Source organism: Filicampus tigris, chromosome 6 (assembly GCF_054856515.1).
Source record: "Filicampus tigris isolate MCC_2025a chromosome 6, RoL_Ftig_1.0, whole genome shotgun sequence".
NCBI classification, from domain to species: domain Eukaryota; kingdom Metazoa; phylum Chordata; class Actinopteri; order Syngnathiformes; family Syngnathidae; genus Filicampus; species Filicampus tigris.
The window spans coordinates 22,921,365-22,938,831 of NC_141222.1; the positions used below are offsets into that span (position 1 = coordinate 22,921,365).

Consider the following 17,467-nt stretch of genomic DNA (forward strand, 5'->3'; position numbering starts at 1 on the left):
TTTGTACATAAAATAGCTTTGGAATCCAAACCAATTGGAGGTTAACTTTAGATCTTCTGCTCTATGTTTAAATCATTGCTGGCGCTTCATGCATGCTTTGTCACACGAATTCCTTACGTTATTTTGCCTACACTGCGTGTGTGTATGTGTGTGTGTTTATGTCTGTAGCACAAAGAGGCCAAGCAGCAGCAAGCGTCCACAGCCTGAGGGAGTCGGTGGCTGAAATATCAAACAGACCTCATAAAAGTAAATGATAAAACTCCTCTCATTTACCAGCACAAGATACTCCCCAGTATTACGGCGTAATTTGCAGGAACGCACAATTTCCTCGCTGTAACTGCGGAGGCCAGTCGGTGAATCGGACATTGTGGAACAAAGTGTGCTGCTCCCGGATCCCCAATCCACCCCCCCCTCCCCCCTCGCCCCCCACTCTCGCTCAGTCTCTCTCCTGTCGGGAGCGCTGGCAGCTGGCCAGGGGTGGAAAAATCTATAACCCCTTGCGTAATATCATATCTTTACCTCGACTGAACCCTGCGTAAGATCCACAGTTGTGGCGACAGACAAACACAGCTAAAGGGTGCACTCATGCCTGCTTTGATTGCGTACGTCTCACACACACAGACACGGCAGCGAGCGGGCCTCTGTGTGGCTAGTTAGCAGCGCACATCCTCGCATTAACAGTATCACACCACTTTGATCAAATGTTGCTGACAAATGCTTTTCAGCGTGGAGTGGCGCTCACTGAGTGTAGTTGCATGCCTCGATGCCGGTAATTGGAGACACTGTGAATGTTATCTCCATTTGAATTAAGTGAAGGATTTTAGCTCTAAATAACATTTCAACACAACGCAAATGGCTTTCCTAAGTCAGTGCCGGAAATGAGATTCCTGACTTGACTTACTTGCTTTTCACATTTCAAATTGGAAATGAACTCAATGATAGGGCTACAGGTTTATTTGCAGTAGCCACCTTGGTGTGTTTTTATTGATTTCTAAAACGTGCAGTGGAAAATATACCGCTAAATTTACTTAAAATGTTGGTGTTTCAACTGAATTCGTGCATGACGTCACAAGACCACTTTTTCAAAGAGTGAATGAGTTTTTTGTAGAATATACGATAAGCAAAGGAATCCTCTGGAAGTTCTATAAAGTAAGCATCTATACTAAGTTGCTGTTAATATAAGGCCCGCCGCTACGTGAGCGACACGGCCAAAACCGACTGAACTGTCGCAGTGTGTGGGGGTTTGGCAAATTTGAATCACCTGTGAATTTTACACTCATAGCAGCCTTTCAAATATGCACATGAAAATAAAAAAAAAATATCCAGGTTTCAAGCATAAGCGAGACCACTGTGGCGCCGGCAAGCCGTACTAATAAAAAAGCAAAGTGTGTAGAGTCTCTGTCACCGATATGACCAGGTGCAGGTTCTTTAACTAGCTACACTCTTCAGTGCGCTTCTTCCTTGACAATCACGCACATGTTTTTGTGGATAAAAAAAAAACTAAAAAAAAAAACAGTACAATATTGTATGTGGAGCCTCCAAACAGTTCCAGGGTCACAGTTTTTCCAACGCAGCGCGCCAGTTAGATGTGCGGCGCTCAATCTTTTGGTCTGTGCCGAAGAATCACAACTCCTAATTTTTTCACAATGGTTGAATGTGCGGCGGCCATTAGACTTGTCACTTGTTATTAAAATGAACATCGTATGTTTTTATTTTTACATTTTACTATTAGGCCAGTGCTTCTCAATTACTTTCTGTTACGACCCCCCTAGGAAGAAGAAAACATTTCGCGCCCCCCCCACACACACATCTGCACTGTGACTCACTTTCGTTTCACTCTCTTGTCATTAAAATTAGGACGGAGTGTTTTATTGTTTTTACATTAAGATTTTGCGCTTCCGAACGTTTTTTTTTTTTTTTTTTTTACACACTATTTCCAACATAATTCTCCTTAAAATTCACCTGCACGACGATTCATGCCTTGACTTTCGAGATTTCACTTTGTTCAACGCAGGGCAGCGATTCTGTTGCAAAATGTGTATGACTAAACCTCTATCAATATCCTTCTAGCTTTGTTTGGGAGTCAGCCGCAAGCCTAGTGGGCGTGACTGCTACATTTGTTTCCATTGGCCATGGTTGCGCTCACTTGACGTGTATCAGCTGTGTGGTTGCTCTTATCTGCCACAGACACACAAACTTGACCTGCTGCGTAACCACGTTTTGCCCTAATAGGTAAACAGAGACTTGCGGCAGTCATGCCAACAAACAGTGTCTCGTCTCATCCCTGGTAATATGATCCTCACAGTCACCCGAATATAACATCACATGCTCGGGCTGATTCATTTTTGATGGTGGTGATTATGATTATTAAATGGTCTGTAATGGTAATCCTCGTGTGCAGCCAAGCATCATGCCTTTGCTGGGAGGCAATTGTTTGTTAATGCGCCAGTGAAACCCAAAACACATACAGATGTGTGTGGGAGCGAACCGCAAACGCTCTGCCATCGCATGCTCCCGCTTGATTTTTACCAGCCGGCTTATGGAAACTTTACAACCGCCTTTTTAGCGCCCATGCTAAACTCATTTAGCCGCCTCATGCTAAGCCGCACAGTAAAGTGTGTTAGTGCGGTCGTAGTGGTTTTGAGGCCAGTTGTTGAGGAACAGCTGCACAAGTGAGACTAAGCGGGGTGGGAAAAGGAACCCGGCATCTTTTTTTTTTTTTTTTTTACCCCTTGTGTTGTGTTTTGTTTGTGTGTCCGACGCGACTGACTGCTGAAATGTTTCTGTTTATTGATTCAAAGAGACGCGGGCTGTGGATGCATACGCAGCGGTGTACGGGTGGCAGGGGGCCAGGCTTGGGGGGAAACGTGTGTTTAAAGTACACACCGGGCTAATTATGCTGATTTAAGCATTCTTGCGGTCCTCCCGATGGCTTGCGGTGAGTTAACTGGCGCAGGGGGGCGTCCGGCGGGGAGAAACGGCGGTAAGAGATAAAGAAGTTCCCGATAGCCATAGAAGGCAGCTTTCAAACATCGAGAGGTGGCAGTCGGCTTTAGCGTCGAGAAATATGTTGCCCCAGACACTGATACAAGTGAGGAAAAACATACACTGACCAGATATTCCCCCCACACACCCTCTCACTTAAGGGTAAAGCCCGTTCTGCGTATTTATTTTTATATTCAGATGTTATGGATAGCTCCGGGAAAAGGCTGTCCCTTTTCCCAGCAAGGGGAATTAATACTGTTTGAATGTTCTCTCCGGAGTCTAAAAAGATGAATTTTGCAATGGAGTTTGGGAGGTTTGAAAGTGAAAACCTAACCACTGCTAAATAAACAAACTAGGCTTGATTAAATGCGACCCTTGTTTGTTGACTCTGTGTCCTGGCCTGCATGTGGACACCTGTCTCCTCCTTTTTTTTTTTTTTTTTTTTTAAATGCACATGCAGTGGTGGTAATTTACGCACGCTGCGCACAAAATTAAAGAAAAATATACACAGTTGGCGGCAAGGGCAACAAAATTAGATGGCCGCGGTGTATCCCACCAAGCATCCTCCAATTGGGATATTGTATGCGTAGAGTATATGTATCATAAAGCGTTCCAATAATAACATCAATTCCACTGGTTCTCCTGGTGTGGTACAACTACAAATTGTTGAAAAAAAAAAACAACCACAATGTGTCCTCCAGTTGATACTGTGCGTATGCACAGTAGATCCATAAAATTGTTAACTGTCATTCAGATAAAAGTATGAGGAAAAAAGCATCGTAACGTCATTCAAATGGATAAAATTGCAACGTTTTTGGGCCCATCTCGAGAACTTAACTCATTCACTGCCATTGACGTATTTATTTGTCTTTTCACAGTCCAGCCATTCAATCTCAGTAACTTATTCATATTTTTTTCAATTTATTTCCAACATTAGGGTAAAAGAGGGTCTATTAAAATCTCTGGCAGTGAATGAGTTAAGTATGGTCACAAAAGTCCAAATCAAAATGGTGGTTGGAAACTAAATCCAAACGCATTATTACCCATAACTGCAAATTTAGTTTCAAATGTCACAACAATTGATAAAAAAAATTCCCCCACCCCACATGCAATTGATATTGAAGACCCTCCATTTTAGTATTTGTTAATTAATTTGGCTACGACGGCGAGCACCGACGGTGCCTCATAATTTCTGTCAAATCAGATCACAACTTAATTAGTGAGCGGCGTCATTGTGCATCGGTAGTTGCTTGCTTCATACGTATCGTAAACTTGTCCAATTATTGGCTGTGCATCAAGATTTGTATTGCGCGTCCCTACCCCCTTTATTCACATTGCGGCGTGTCAGCTGTAATGAAGTGTTTGTGACCCGAGTGCGAGACAGCCGAGGACAACTCCTCATGTTAGCTCTCAAAACCATCGCAAAAGAAGAAAAACGTCTTGCAGGATGGTTTGCGCTCAAGCCTCCCGGTGATAAAATCTCACAGGACAGATACGGCCCTTCTTCACAACATCACCCGACACCGAAATTCATATGCGTTCTCCTCCTAAAACAGCATGCTTTGCTTTCCTAACACCTTCCCCGGCTTCCCTTCTCCTTTTTATTACGTGTTGTCTTACGTTCGCCTGCACCGTCTCATCTCCCATCTCATTTTGTCTTTTAAATCAGCCCACTTTCTGTCTCCTTCCTCGCTCTTTCATTCCCAGAGGACGCCGCAGTATTATCTGGGCTGTGTTGGATCGGGAAGGCTTAAAAGCTGCTTCCTACCTGCTTGTCATCTAAAAACGATCCGACCATTCGGCAGGTTTTATCCCGATGTATTCGCACTCAAAGCGAAAATGTTTGGTATACACACGTTGGGTTTCTTTGGTGATGTGAAGGAATGCTAACGTCTGAAAACCACATTACAGCCCTTAGAGGAAGTAATGGCTATCTGGAGAATCAAATCTCTGGGTTTTCTCCACCCCTCGGATTTAAAAAGTGTGTAATTTGGATTTTCCTCTGAAAGAATAGTGTCGTTGTATTCAGGAATATTTTTTTTTTTTTTCCAGGAGGCGAAAGCACCAACAAAAAAACAAAAAAAAAGAGGCCCCATTTTTTTACATAATTTATTTTTACAGGCATGTTAGATAAAAATTCAGATGCATTAGTAGTGCAAATCCTGAAAGAATTCTAACAGGATACAATCAGGGCCGGGCCGTGCCCTCTCTGACATGTGGCAGTGGAAAAAGGGAGCGAGGGATTTGCTGGCTTTATTATTAGGGCCTGTGAGTGTTGTTGATGGAGCGGCTCCATGCGAGTTGACTCACACACACAGAGACAGCGGTGAATGCTACACTGAGCAGAGGTGTCAGCCTTGGCTGCTGACTCTATGAAAGGCAAACTCTTAGAAGTGTACGCTTGTGCGAGTGTGTGTGTGTGCGCGCGCGCGCCCTGAATTGCACGTGTGTGTGTGGGTTTAGTGCTGACGGCCAAGAAGCCTCGGCAGCATCTGACGTGGCAGCTCTCGCCGCTTTCAGTCCAGCTCGCTCCTTCTGGCGCACTTTCCTGTGATACTATCTTTTCATACAATCACATGTTTATAAATGGAGACTGACTGGTGTTTGGGCATTGAGAATTGATAAACACAGCGCCATTCATGGGGGAGTAACAGTGCATCCAGGAAATGCATTGCACAGGTTGAATTGTTTTGGAGTTAGACGGTAGTAATGCAGATTGGAATAAGAGCAGTCCGTTTCAACTTTTGCCATGTAAAAAAGAATATTGGCGGCAGATTTTGTGGATTTAGTGGCATCTGGAAAATAGCTTTCTTTTACCTATTGGAATCCTACATGTGGTAAGAACAAGAAATTACAACCTGATCCAATGAGATTTCATCGATGTCTAAGCATTTGAACATTTTAAATGAGATTTTTCATGTGATTTAAACGGCTACCAATTGCTGGATCAGAATGGTAATTTTTTACAACTTTTGACGTTGTATACATATAGATCAATGTTTTCACAGCAATTTTTTCCCCTCCAATTTCTGCCTTTCATACCTATAAATGTTTGGATCCTCACAAATCCTAATGGGAACATCCTTATGAAATAAAGATGGCCAAAGTCCAGTTGTTATATAAAAAAAAAAAAATGAGAGGGACAAGGCAAACCCGCATCAATAAAAAATGTTGCTTCCTTGGCAGAGGTAATAAAATGTAAAAAACTGAAATAATCAGATTTGATTCTGTCTGATTTAATGGCACATTTACGACATGCATTTATGTCTACACGGGAAAAAAATAAAATTGTTCAATGTAACCTTTTTTCCAGTAAAAACATTTTGAAAACTGGTCTAGTTGAAGGCTTTTCAAAAATAGGAAGTCACCACAATTGTAGCGAACAAAATCAGCGTTGTGTAATGTTCGATAATTCGCCTTTTGTGCACCTACTTGTTTGCGTAAAACAACAGAACGAACGAACGAAACGAAATGCGGCTCTTTTGAGAAGCAATGGGTATAATGATCTGTTTAATTGATCGTAAGAATGAGCTTGATTGTAAGAATTCACTTCTTTGTGCTGAATTGGCGCAATTTAATGCACTACTTGTTTGCAACCAACTGATGACTCGGTCTCGATTCATTTGCGGGCGAAAAAAAGATACAAAGTCAGCTCAGGCTTTTATTCAGCAATATTATTTACACCGTTGGCATGGAAGATTATCGTCATGTAATATGATTTTTAAAAATACGAAAAATGAAGCGACACTTTTCTTAAAAACAAAACGTGGTTTGGAGTGGGAAAGCTGTTTAAAAAGTGACGTCCCTAATTACCAAAGCACTGTTCTTTTTCTAATTGGCATCATGATGCATCAGTTTTTTTTTTCTCCCCCCCACTTATCCTTGCTATCCCCCGCTTATTTTATGAGAAAGCCTTTTATCGAGGTGGGTTTCCTCCGTTTTATGTCCCCTCTGAGGACATGTACTTATGGCTGTCTCCCTGCGGTGCTGCGGTGCTCCTGAGGTCTGCGCGAGGTGGTGGTTTGCGCCGGGCAAGTCGGCGAGCGCGGTCGCAGCGCAGATAGCCTCCCATCGATGTTTTGTGTGTGTGTCAGTCCCCGCTCTTGTTTTTGCTGCGCAATGGACGGCTAAAAGGGGAAAGCGGTGGTTTGAGGACAAAAGTTTCAAAAGGACCTAGTCTTTATACATGTGCGGTGGTGAAGGGCTCTTTTGTTTCTCGCCCCGCATGCATTTGTCTGCATCCTCGGCGTCTTCCGGCCCGGCATGCTGCTCGCTCCGCGGGGAATGCCACTCAAAAATGGGCAGAGCGACCTTTAACCCTCGAGCTGCCAGCTCAAGACGCGCTGTCCGTCTCCCTTTGACCTGAACGCGGTCGAGCTTAGCGGAGATTAAGAGTCAGCTCCGGGAGCGCCATTTGAAACGGACACCTTATAACCCTAATGGGATCAAAGTCGGCCGGGAGGCCACTTGGAGCGGCCGCAAAGCCTCCGAGTCAACACGGAGGGACAGACAGGCAAAGGCAGAGTGCGCAGGCAAAGACCCAGCTCATATCATGCCACGGGGAGTGGGCACCGGTTAACCCTGGTGGCGCCAACCCCCAGCAGGCAAGGCTCCAGCTCACATGATAAGCAGAATTAAATCTGCAAGCCTCAGTGTCCCTGATAGGACGCTCTCACCAACGTGGCCTCTCATGCCTGGCGTGGCTGCCGACCTCCTCGGCAAAGTTGATTTTCATTCTTTCTTTTGTGGAAAGTCACATACTGCGACCCACATCAACGATCTTCCGCGATTTAATCCGACACCAAATTGGATGACAAAAATTAGCAGAATCAATGCAGATCTTCGACTGCTGATTTGTTTGGCTTTCGAAACAAATGTTCTCATAGGTAATAACTGAAAGGGAATTCATCCGTTTTTTGTGGCCATCATAAATTTTCATTTAACCGCGCAGGCCATGTTTGTAATGGAATTATTTTTCAACTTTACCTTATTTTACTGAGCAGCCAGGACAGTCACATTCCAGTGTTGCAATAGGTTCCAGTGTGTGTGTGTGTGTGAGTTCCAAATGTCATTGTTTTCCTCTGAAAATGTCCAACAGCAAATGGGAAATATTTGTAATAATTTAAAAACAATAATAGTGACAGATAGTAAAGTTAGCCACTACCAGATAACAAAATTAGCAGACCAAAGTGAGCCCTTTCCCGTCGAGCGTAATGTTGTAGTCTAAGGATTTGTTTGTGAAAAAACTGGGCAGTACTTCTTGGTTACTCATTAATGCGAAGGGCCACAACACTTCTGAAATAACTAATTTGCTCAAATCATCCTTATTCATAATATTCATAATTAATGCTAATCATAAGCACTGTTCATGTTCAGGATTTCTCACAATAATTATCCATAATGATTTATGAAGGCTGGAATCACTTTATTTCTCGTGTAGAAATTAAAGTGTTTACATTTTGAAATGTACGTTCCTAGGAAATCACAATGTATGATCATTGATGAGCTATCGTGTGGTCTTTCCGGCCAACGTATTGATGATCCTTTGCTGAAATGCCCACTATTCGCGGACCTGCAAAAAACGCTGTAGTACCCATGCCAAGCGCGGTAGTCAGAGATGTCATCAATGTCTCGCCCTCTTACATCTTAACCAAATCTGCGTTTTTGAATATTTTGTGTAAATATGTGGAAAAAGGAACAAGTAAGCAGTGCAGTAAATGCACACTTTTCCTGGAGCCCAGCACAAACGGTACAAAAGTGTCAGTGCGCCACCATTGTTGTTTCAGTTGTGACGTAGTCACACGTGTCCAGACCAAACACTTGACAGTGCTGCCATTTATAAAAAAATTATATATATATATATGTATGTATGTATGTATGTATGTATGTATGTATATATATGTATATATATATATATATATATATATATATATATACATATACATATATATATGTTTTATATATATATATACATATATACATATATTTGTATATATATGTATATACATATATATGTATATATGTATATATATATATATATATATATGTATATATATATATATATATATATATATGTTTTTATATATATATATATATATATGTTTTTATATATATATGTGTATATATATATATATATATGTTTTTATATATATGTGTATATATGTGTATATATATGTATGTATATATATATATATATGTATATATATATATATATATATATATATATATATGTTTTTATATATATATGTGTATATATATGTATATATATATATATATATATATATATGTGTAGATATGTATATGTATGTATAAATATGTATATATATACACATATATATGTATGTTGTTATATATATATATATATATATATATATACATATATACATATATATATACATATATATATGTTTTATATATATATATACATATATATGTATATATATGTATATACATATATATATATGTATATATGTATATATATATATATATATATATATATATGTATATATGTATATATGTATATATGTATATATATATATGTATATATGTATATATATATATATATATATATATATATATATATGTTTGTTTCCAGGCTCCGAGTTGCCGTTGTTATGTAAATGACCGTCAAAAGTGACGCTGCTTTATTATAGCCGACTCGCAGTTTTGCAAAACTAGCGAGAGTTCCGCACGGACTAAAGAGTGAGCTGCGCTTCAAGCACTGGAGATAAAGAGCACATGCAGGCCATTACGACAAGTGAGGATGTTGAGCAGTAAGGCCCTGAGGGAGAACTGTAGCAACAATATAATGAAGGCAAAAAAGTGTTCGACAGAGACACTGACTAGTTTGAGGTGAAAGAAAGAAAGAAAGAAAGAAAGTCGAAGGCGGGGTGCACAGACTGAACGTGCGAGGCGGGCACATTGGCGAAGCATTTTTTTTTTTTTTTTTTTTTTTTAATAAAAGGGCGAGGGCACTCTGCCCGGCTTTTGGAGAGAGGTTGGCATCCCGCCTCGCCCGCAGACAGAATGAGGAATAAAAGAATGAAGGGGAGAGAAAGTCTCTCAATAGTGCATCTCTTGTGTGAGGAGACGCAGTCCTCGCCGGCTGCTGCTGCTGCTTGTTAGGAAGGGGGGCCTATTGGGTTTCATTATCTGCTCCATTCTCTCTGTATTAGCTAACTATGAGGTCCAAGACCTCAAGGCCCCCCTGCGCTCCATGTGTGCTGCCCGTGGCGTACGCCTGTCGGAGGTGTTTGCGGCGTGCACTTCTATTGGGAAGTGTGGGACCTGTCCGCCTGAGGCAAAAAGCTGCCATCCTTTTTCTATACCACTTTTTAGAGTAGGCAGGCCGACTGCAAGGGGAGGTGGGAAAAAAAAAAAAAAAAAGAACTTTTTTTCACCCGCTTGTTTGAAAAGCTAAATGAATTGATTTCAATTTTATTAAAAGGAATCACATCCGAGCGGTAAGAGTAGACCCGTCACGGCATCCGTTGGATCGTAAGGCGCCGTAATACTCGTCGGACGGCGACAATTTCTGTCAAGACAATAAGGTTGGGAGAAAACGGAGTGACACTTCTCTGTCCCACCTTTTCTGGCATTCGCTTGCACCGTTCTGCCTTGTTACGCCTCCGATATAACCTCAAAAGAATGACATTTGCCTTATAAACTACGTCCATCCAATTTGCGACGGTGCAGTTTAAACAGAACAGCGACGCGGGAAAACATAAGGCGCGTCTGGAGTGGAATTTGATTGAAAAGCCGGAATAGCCAAAGCTAGTGAGGCTAACGTCTATTCTCATCCAACACCAGTTTATTTTCATACTCGCACCAGATGCCAAAAGCACGTGATTAGAAGTTAGTCGACTTTAAATCGTCAAACGGTGTTTCGTGGTCGTAAAGTCGGCTGCTTGACGCCGATTCATCTGATGGGTTCAACCCCTGCCGCCAGCGGCGGGGCAAAAAGTTCCCCTCACCTCATGCGATGCCGAGCGACCGTGTGCATATTTTCCCATGCGACACTACAGAAACGTAACTTAATACAACATAAACACTCATACGGGGTCGCCTATGTGCATTCACTTATACTGTATATGCTTGGCGTAATGTTACACCAGCCCGTCTTTTTGCTCTTCAGTTCAAATGTTTGTAACCTGCAGGATGTCTTCATAACGTATAATGTTGCCCAGTTGTGTTTAAAAGAACTGATAACATCGACTCTCGGAGAAAGGCGTCTCTATCTAGATGAAACGTCGGTTTTGCATTACCGGCGGTGAGTGTGTAGTATTTCGCTGTAGTCGGCTTTTCGGTCGCCGCAAAATATTTTGGGTGTATGGAGTTTTGACTTTCCACCCACCAAAACCAAAGTCAGAAAATCCCCTATTTATTTAACGGCGGTTGCAGATAAATACAATCAAAATACGGGGGGGGGGCGGGGGGTTTTGTGTTTATAATTAAGTGTATGCGGTGATATTTATGCACAGAAAAACCGCACGAGCCTCATGAAAATCCTAGCGGAATAAATCTGGATGTATGAAGAATGGCAAAGAACATCTTTGATGTGCATTGGTCTTCTCGCACATATGTGGAATATTCCATAGCTCAGCCGTGCGTCGGGCAGATGCCGCCGCTCGCTAACGGTGCTCGCCGTCTCTGGAGCTGTTTAAAGTCTTCCCCGCCCGCCGCCTCATGCCATAAATGGCTTCCAGACTTTCACACGTACTAACGCTTCAGTGTTTAAACACGTGTAATTACAAACGATGCGCAGACACACTCTTAACATCAATCTGCACTGATGGGACGGGAGTGAAGACGATGGGCAAATTTTTGGGGCAGCCGGAAGGAAGTGGAAGGAAGAAAACGAATGTGTGTGGTCTTGAATTAAAGAACTATTTCAAGAAGGTTTCCAAAGAAACAGCGTAATGCCAACTTTTGTGCGATGATTTCGTAACCGTGAGGCTTTTGAGGTCGCAAAGCGCCCTAAATTCTAGTCGCCATTTCACTCACCTTACTTTTCCTGCTCTCCTCTCGCCAAGACAACATGGAAACTTTGCTTGGGCCTCAGTTGTGTTCCCCCCCCCCGCCACCCCCCTTTTCACAAGCTGGAATATATTTGTGCCTCTTTCCAATGGTTCAAGGGGCCTGTTTTTGTGAAATTAAGTGCAATGAGAGTTCAAATTTACATATATATAAAAAAAACCAACAACAACAAAAAAACACCACCTGACTTTTTTATGCCCGCATACCAAAGAGGGGGAAAGCCTTACAGTTCCCTGATATCACTAGCACACTTGTCAATACTGGATGTGATTTTGCACAGCAGATGTCAGGGATGAATTCCACTCATCACATGTCCTGACACGCTGAAACCTTCATCAGCTCTTTGCGTGTGCGTGCGTGTGTTTGTGTGCGTGTGCATACGTGTATGTGTGTTTATCAAACTTTGATCTTGATCAGAGTTCTATTTAAAAAAAAAAAAAAAAAAAAAAAAAAGTGGATGCGTGTGTGTGTGTGTGTGTGTGTGTGAACTCTGGAAAATTAGGAAAATTCCAGTCTTTTATAACATGATCTTACTGTGTGTGTGTGTGTGAGTTTTGGGTGGATGTGTGTGTGCATTAGATTTATATATATATATATATATATATATATATATATATATATATATATATATATATATATATGTATATATATATATATATATATATATATATATATAATTTAGTATCATATATTATTAGAATTGTTTATAAAATAACTTGACTTCCACAACAATAATAACAATCTTTATAATCAATCTTTATAATTAATGGATTTTTGTTGAGAAACATGTGGCTGGAGTTATTTAAATAGCAAAAGAATAAACAAATAAATAAATGAAGCAACTTGATTTAAGTCTGTCTTAAAAGAAAAACACAAACATATCACATTCCTTTTCCAATAATAATAATGAATAATTAATGAGTGAGCCTTTGTAAATAAGAATAAGGCCGGCACTGTAATTATAGACGTACAATATCATTCACACCTATTTTTACCCTTTTATTTTATTATATTTGGCTTAATTTAATTCCAATGCATTATTTCCTTCATGTTTTCATTATTCCACTCCTTTTTTGAGCTGTTTTGCGCTTGATCCTAAAACGATTCATTTTGCAAATAAAAGTGCAGGATTAGAGTTGGAGAGCATCGCGAGGCGACGAGCACGTGGTGTCGCAGCGCGCTGCTTACGTGGCATCACGTCAACTCATCTTTCCTTCTTCCCAATGACATTTTGGACTCATTCCACAAGTTAAATGAACATCTTTGCATATTAGATCTATAGACAGCTGTGCCGAGAAGCTTGTCTGGTTTGTATGCAAATAGCACTTTACAAAAGACAGTCGATAAAAATGTTCAGCGACGATTGAGGTGTTTGAATTTATTTCCCCCAAACTACCCTTTCCATTTTCATCTTATTTTGTTTTTAAATTGTGCTTCAATAGCTTTAATTAATATTGCCTCTTGTCACAAATGGACAAGTAGGACAAGGCTCAGTTTTTCTGCTTCTCCCCCCACAAATGCTTTTCAGTTTCAAACGACATATTCTGCGATTATTTTAGTTAATGAAGAGCCGAACGTTGACGGGGGGCCAGCGGCCGTTAGGCACGTTTAATGCCTGGAGGTCAGTGCAAACACCGGCAGCGCCACTACACGTTGGGTAAATCGAACGGCAAACGATAAAGGGATTATGACGTATTCTTATTTATTTGTTTTTTACACCTGTTTTCTTAGTAACGATTTTATTGTAAAGTGGTGTCAGTGAGTGAGGGACATATAAACGCTGCAGTGAAGCTAAACATTTGCTTTCAAACATTACCTTCAACGGAGCGTGTGTTTATTTGCCAACTGGAATTTCGAAATGGATTCGACGAGAGACCTCAAAATCATGTAGTTCGTGGCAAGGCCCTGTTTAGACCTTCCCTTACCACACTACCTCTGTTGACACCAAATACTGGCGTTACTGGTTAATTTATCATATTACTGGTGCAATTGTTTGCTTTATAAAATAGTAGGAATAACACCGGCTTTAAATATTCCTCCCTGTGTTGCTTTTGGCCGCTCCCAGGTGCTTTTTCGCCACCTTTCAAGCCTCCGCTCGGCTCCCGCTCGGGACGTGAACCCTGTCGGGGGCGGGAGGGCTGTCTTGTCTTGGCCGGCCGGCGGAACAAAGGTCGACGTTTAGTGAAACACAGAGCGTGGCATGCACAGATAAGAGGAGCCCTCACGTTAATGCCAAGCTACTGATCCACACACACACACACGCACGCGCGCGCGCACGCACCCACTGCGGCGGTCTCGGCCCCAGACAACTACCACCTGGGCAAACACAGGAAACCCTAATGGGCGGTGGAATTTGAAAGTGTTCAAATAATAAGAGTTAGAGAAGGACTTCTGCATATCTAATGTGTGTGTGTGTTTGTAGGATGTGTGATTTAATGCAGGGATTCTCACATTTATTTGAGGTCCAGGCACCCCAGAGGAGACATTTTTAATAATACTGTAAAGCCAATTGGACATAAACACCATGTGAAACATCTAAATGTCCCTATTTGCCTATTTTGGAGAAAAGATATAAATTACCTGTTGTTTATTTTTCCAAGATAATCTTGTAACACTGTATTATGATTTTAACGGGGGAAGAAATCATTTTTGAAGTGAATTAAAAAAAAAACATGGCTTTTATTCTGGGAAAGACACCATTCTCCAAAAGAAGCCTTTATTCCTGTAATACTGTCCCTATTCTTGAAGAAAATGATCATTCATGCAGGGAAGTCAGATTTATGTGATGATACGTCACGATTATATCGGTTTTTACCGGCCCGAGCTAAGGTAGGGTGGAGTAATTGCTTTGTGGTTGCTTTGGTGGCGTGCCATGGCTCCGGGAACCCCAGTTTGAGAACCACTTCTGTGATGCAACACAGGATTGGCATTTCATGCCGGTTTCAAATATCAAATATTACGCAAGCGTCTCCATCATTTTCAGCAGTTGTGGGGAACCACTGGGTGCAAGCAAGGGTTTTCTTTCTTTTTTTTTTTTTTTCCTTTCAGATTTCTAGCAGAAGGTTTTATGCTAACACCGACTGCTGTTTTCGAACTGTTCAGAATTCCTTCCACCTCAACTCAGGCCCCAGTTCCAGTTGAAGCAAAACATCTGCATGCTTCACTGTAGGTATGGTGTTATTTTGGTAATGAGCAGTGTTGTGTTTGCGCCAAACATACTTTTTGTATTTACGGCCGCAAAGTTCAACCTTGGTTTCATTGGACCATAACAAAATCCCCCAAACGCGTGGGGAAATGTGTGGGCACAAAACCTCACTTCTGCTTTAAAAAAAAAAAAAAAAAAAAAGGCAGGAAAAGCCTACCAGAACACCTAAGATGTATTTGGAGTTATTTAGAGGCACTTAAAAGTGCTTTGTATGCTCCCATTTAACCTGAGTGTGAATGTGATGAGCTAACACAGGGCCGCACATCATTTATAAAAAGGTGTGATTGAGCAAGCACATTACTTAAGTTTATTTTACTTCCCTCCAGAAAAAAAGTAAAAATTCAGTTGAGCTGTACAGGTCATAGGTCACATTAATGGTGGATTTTTTTTCCCCCCTAATGATTCATTTCGTCTAATTTTTTTTTTTATTCCACAAAAACATGACATTTACACAGGGGTGTGTAGACTTTTTTTTAATATCCACTGTACGTATGTTAGCGCGAACAATCGGCACCCGTGCCGGCCCAGTCCGGTCCAGATGGGGTAGGCGCCTTCCCCAGTCAGCGATCTGCCAGCTCGCTACCAAGCCAGTTAGCCAAGCGGTCATCGGCCCAGCCAGCCAGTCAGCGGACTGGAGCCATTCACAGAGGGAGCGGGCCAGGCTAGTGCCGATGGTCGCGAGCGCCAAGTAGAGGACTCTGGCCTTTTGTAAGGTGTCCACACACAAACACGCAGGCGCTCGGTCCCATTGCACGGCAGACAGCTTGGCCCCGGCTTTGAAATGTCTGGGCCCTCAAGTTTGCCGCATGACGAGTTAGCCGCTCCTCTCGCCGAGATTCCGAGTCATGCCTCTCTAATCCTTCGTTGAGTAATAATATTGGAGGAAGAAACAATGCCAAATGTTCCAGGCTAGGGGCATTTGTACAATGGAGGCCACTTTCAAATGAAAAAAAAAAAAAAAAAAATCAAATTATCAGGGGAAAAGTTGTACGCAAAGTCATTAAGTTGTGATATGAAAGACAAGTCCTTCACGAAAATCCGAACAAATATATTTACCTAACCTAATGTTTTTTTGTCATACCATTTCAACTTTATTCTTCTCGAATGACAACCGTTTCATTTAATACTTCAAATTTATTCTCACAAATGACATATTTGTTCTTGTTGCATTATGGCTTAATTCGTGTAATATTCCAACTTTTTTGGGGCGGGGTAAGTTTGCAACTTTTGTCTCGTAAAGTGACAAACAGTTTGCATAATCTTATGCCCATTTTTGCTATTGTAACTATATGCTTGTGACATTGCAACTTTATTCTCTTGAATAACAAATTTTCACATTATAACGACCACCAGTGTACAACCTTTTCTTAATTTAAGACGCAAACTGTCTTATATTGTGACATTTTTCTCACAATATGACTCAGTTCTCATGACGTTAGATCTTTGTCGTACTATTGCAACTTTATTCTTGTAAAATGATAACCTTTTTGCGAACTATTCTCAAATGATTTTTTTTATTCGTATATGTATTACAACGTTTTGCGAGTAATATTGTGACTTTATTCCTGTAAATTATGGGTAGGGTTCATAATGTTTGTAAAATGACAACTGTGTCACATAATGTCAGTTTTTTGCTCACGCTTTGACTGTATTCTCTTAAAATGCCAACTTTATCATGCTTTATACTCCTAGCATGTCAAATTTTGACTTCATTTTCATAATGTTCAAGCGTTCCAACATTTTTTTTGCCTAATATTACGACTGTATTGTAAAAGTACAACTTTTCCCTATACAATTTAGTCATGGTCATGATATGACCATGTTTCATGTCATGTGAATGTTATGACTACCTTCATAAAAATATACTTTCCTTGCAATATTACAAATGTATTCTCTTTCTGTTCATATAATCGCTAATGTCATTTCTTTCCCTCTCACCTTGCTGGTAATATATGACTTTATTCCCCTCATCTGAATTTTCTTCAAAAATGGCCGCTTCATTCATGCGGCATTTCAACTTTATTGTCATAGCTAGTAGCTACATTTATAATTCATAATTACAACATTTAATTATATGTCTCATTGTTGTAGTATTTTAGAATTCTCCCACAGTTGCCACAGTTCTATGGGTCAGCCAGTGAGTGTGAAACAAAGTGAATGCCACGCGCTTGGATGTGCGTTGTTGTTTCTCGTTTGTTGTGACTGTTTCCTCAGCTATCTTCGGAATCCTTGGAAATAAAA

General features: G+C 41.0%; 1 protein-coding gene across 3 annotated transcripts in view; it reads left to right on the plus strand.

The window, feature by feature from the left end:
• Nucleotides 1–17,467, plus strand: part of nfixa (nuclear factor I/Xa) — a 177,179-nt gene that overhangs the window by 62,484 nt on the left and 97,228 nt on the right. The gene's annotated exons all lie outside the window — the stretch shown is intronic.